The sequence below is a fragment of the Falco punctatus genome (assembly GCF_963210335.1).
Source record: "Falco punctatus genome assembly, chromosome: 7".
Classification (NCBI taxonomy): Eukaryota; Metazoa; Chordata; class Aves; order Falconiformes; family Falconidae; genus Falco; species Falco punctatus.
In genome coordinates this window covers 11,753,725-11,758,328 of record NC_137587.1, presented here as the reverse complement: position 1 = coordinate 11,758,328, position 4,604 = coordinate 11,753,725, and positions in this window count along the sequence as shown.

The following is a 4,604-nucleotide window of genomic DNA, read 5'->3' as shown; positions in this document are numbered from 1 at the left end:
TTTCTTGCTGTCCTTAAACCACCAAGAACAGTTATATGTAAAGATACTCCAAAATATCTATTCAGATATTCCAAAATATCTATTCAGCTATAGCCGTTACCAAATAATTCCGCACGTGACTATTGTTGTTCTGGAACAAGCCGAGCACATGGAATTATTTTACCAGAGCACTGCCACTTTAAATTCACACCTAACTTTATACTGGAATAACTAATGTTTAGCCAAATCATATACTTGGAGCCATGCAAAAGAAAAAAAAAATTATTCTGTTTTACCTGTGTTATCATGCAATTGGGAGAGTTTTTTTTTTTTTGTTTAGCCACTTGCTGACTTGCTTTTTTGTTCCTTTTATTTTTCCCCAAAAGTTGCTGCTTTGTTCTCTCAAGGTTTGGCTGCAGTCAGAGAAAAAATTCATTTGATTTCTTCTTAAAGAACTTCCTTGGACTTTCAACAGCATGCTAGGTTCTCAACTCCAATTTTTTTAAAAAACACAGAGCTGAGAAGATAAATGAAAAAAAAATGTACTTATTTCTGTAAATTTATAGATTGCTAGTGAGTTGTTCAGTCAAATGACATATTATCAGTAATCTCTACCTTTTTCTCAGTTGACTGGAACATATAAAAAGGAGAAGTATAACATATATGTGAGCATTGACTCATTTTAACGCACTGGGTAGATTTTGAGGCGATAGTATCATCCCTCTTCTTTCCATACACTGTTTTGAAAATCCTTCACTTCCATAATGCAAACAAACCATAGATGACTTTTCTAAAGCTTATGGCACCCAGCAAAAACACCTTATTTATCTGATTAGGCATTTTATAACATACTGATACAGCTTTTTTTTCACCTTTTGCCCTTTCTCTGCTACCTTGCTAAGCCAATTTACTCTTTTGATCATATATCTTTATTTAGACTTTAAACTATGTGAGCAAAACCAGTGTGCTAGTTTTATCAATCCACTCCAGCTGTGGGTAACAGTAACATTTGGTCTATTGTCTTTTACTGGCTGTAAAGAGCTATGCTCGGTTTTTAATAACATACTCATAAATAACATATTTCCGTAAAAAAAAAAAAAAAAGAAAAGGAAGAGATACACAGATGATTTTTCACAATACACTTTATCTGTCTTTCATTCTAGCTCAGTTATGTTTCAACATGCTTTTAAAGCAGTTCTGTGATCTCAAGGATAGGAGGTTCCTTATTCTGCAGCTGCAGGACACATTCAACACTTGTTGTTTTCCCATGAGTCAAGTCACAAATAAAGGTAAAGAATCAATCCCTGCCATCAGTGAATTTCTGTTACAGTCACATTTTTTGCTCGTTTCCTAATACTCTTAACCCAGGCATTCCACAGTTGCAAATGCAGGCATAATCTTTGGGTCTGTTGCTATCATAGAAGGCAGTAAGTCATGGCCAGAGTTTGCTTCGCCTATTGCTAAGGTTAAATAACACTCAACACTGCAGGGCCCATCCCTCAGGAAAGTCCTTGGGGAGCACTGAGATGTTCTTTTATCATCAAGAGTTATTCTACAGAAAGGCATACCATCTTCTTCATTTTTTTTCACAGTTTAATAGGCTTTAGACATACAGTCCTCACTGCTTTTAACAGATATTGCATGCTTAATAGCCGTGCAACTCCAGAAATGAAGAGATATGTGCCTTCAAAGTTTACTTTAATCATATCCTATATTTTTCCCTCTCAGAAAAGACTATTAAAAGTATTTAAGATGATGACCTTATACTACTGAGGAGGAACTCCGACCTCATCTACTTTGCAGCGATGACCATGTATGATTGGCTTCTAACCTGATTACAAAATGATAAAATGATGTTGTGAAACCACTGTTAATTTCCTAATAGTGTCTCTGAAACCAGCTTAAATTCGGAGAGGATTGGTACTGCATTTTCTTTCTTATGGTTGTAGTGCACAGGATACAGAGTATTGACAGTACTGTAATTTTCTGACACTAAAATATGCTGAATTTCTCATTGCTAACCAATATTTAGAATGAATGATGACTGATGAATGATTTTAAAGGAATGATGGGTGAATTTGCTATGTTTTGCTACATATGCACATTATCACTGCTGGAGTGATGTATGATATTTTACAATAGATTTAAATATCCTCCATCAGCCTGCTTGAAACCTGGACCTGAATCCATAAAGTATTATTTATGCAGTCAAGTTTAAGACTGAGAACTCTCAAACGGCGTAATACTAACCTACCATTTACTAAGTTTGCATTCATCTTATTTGAATTACTTATATTGAACACCCCTCTGTCCAGCTGATGAGTAGAACCAATAATTTCCAGGATGTTACTTTATGATTTTGTTATGACTATACAGTCCCAACTTTTTTTTTTTCCCAGTAACACTGAGATTAGATAAACTCGCTTGCGTATTGAAAGAGATCCCATGCAGCGCAGTTTCTGTTGAGGAGTGTATGAAGACAAGTTGGCCCAGTAGCTGATCTGGGTTATTTAGCCAAAGATTACAATGACGAGCCAATCTGAAACATGTATTTCTGCTCAAATACAGACCACATTGGATTTTCATAGTCATTCATTCAACAAACGTGATGACTCATGACTGTGTCTAGTATTCTGACTTACCCATTTAATATGAGACTCCTTTGGCCCCCACCTTGTTTTCTTCTGTCCTGCTACTCATCTCTCATAGAGGGCTGTAGGAAGGATGAGGCAAAGAGATTAACCATCTAGGCACTATTCTGATGGTAGATGCCCAATAAGAGCAGAATTGAAGAAGCCGGTAGCTGGCTTGACAGGAACTCTGGATGCCTCCCCACTTGACAACACATGGGTGAGTTGTGGTGGATGCAGGTGGAACAGCCCCACCACAGTGCTCCTGCATGTGCTTAGATGTTGACCACCACTTCAGCCCAGGCAGATGAAGGCTGGAGTCAAGCAGTAGCTTGCCCTGCACACAAATCAAGCTGCAGTTTTGATTTCATGTTTTTGCAGGACACTGCTTTTCCATAACTTCTTGCATTAACAGGGTACTGGCAGAGTGATCCAAGGCTGGTGTGCTGAGTCCTAAAGCTGGAGGGGAGCCCACCATGCTACATCATGACCACGGAACATATTCTTTAGGGGAACGCTATACTCAAGGGAGATCCTCCAAAAGGAGAGCTCCTGAGGCACAGCCAACTTGATCATTCTCCCTCCTCTCACAGATTCAGGGACAGGCATGTATTAGGTGAGTTGGACACTGCTGTCCCACTTTGAGGCCTCGCACCCCAAAGAAAGTGAGATACTGATGGATTTTCTACATTTCTTAAAAGTCAGGCACTCATGAATGCGTTTGGTTTACCTAAAGCATGCATGTAGAGCAGAACTAAAGGGAAACCAACTTAAAAGGTGGTAAATCCAGTGTGTGCTTTGGTCTTGCTGGCTTTGGAAGACTTAGAGGACAGCTAGAAAGTTAGTAGGATTGTTGCCATACAGTTGCTATGCATTCATAGCAAGGAAGAAAATGTAAACCTTTTTGTTAGCCCTTTTCTATCAACAATTGATAGAAATAAATTGTTAAAGATTCAGCAACTCGTAAAATAAGAACTGAATATTTTTTTTGTTGTACTTTCCAGTCATCCAAGAAGTTCATAAACAAAAATCAAAGGGAAGACTTCACACTCCTAAGACCACCTTCACACCTGGAAGTTATAGTACGTGAGACCTTATTCAGCATGACCCCACAGCGTGGACATGATACAATGTTGTAGAAGTGCTCATATCCACATAGTTTATTTTTCTGTAGGAACACTTTCTAGCGATGCAAGTTATCGTTATGCATCTCTAAATGTACTCGTGTTTAAGGTTTAATTGGTATAAGTATCTCAGGCTAAAACTCTTTTTAAAAGTTTGCACCCTAGTTATCATAATTACAGAATGTCATGTCATGAGAAATGTAAATCCAGGTTTACAGAGACAGTCACACTTAAAACAACATACTAACCGTCCCATTGCCCCCCAGAAATCAGAAAGCTATTTGTAACTGCAAGCTTCCTTTAGGGCAAAACAAAATGTCACCTACAGCTCTGCCTAGTCCCTAATGGATGCAGCAGGTTAGACCCTTCCTTTAAAAAAAAGCTTTCAGTTACACTCAGTACCACTGACTCATCTGAGGTCCAGTGACAGAAATGCAGCTAATAATGAGAAAAAGGAGAAAGTGTGCAAGGTGGTTCATTTATACTTTACCTCAGTAAGTACCCCCACTAAAGTCAGTACCAAGAAGAAAGATTTACAAGGCCAGATCAGGTTTAAAAATGCCCATGCCTTCCCATCACTGTCCTGAACTACCTTGATTTTTGTTTTCTTATGTCTGTGAGTGGGTGTTTGTGCCTCTGACAAAACTGAAGTTCAGTGAGAGAATTTCCTGCTTCATAGATAGGTTTTTAACCATGCAAGGCTTACGCATGACCTCAATTCTCCATTTCTTGCCTGTTGTGCAAGACAGTTTAGCAGCAAAAGGAGTCACAGCCTCAGCATTATCTAATACTTGTGCATAATGCATGCACACATGCTTGGATAAAAATGTTTAACAGCTGACAAAAGTTGAAAGAAAACACTTCTCCCCCC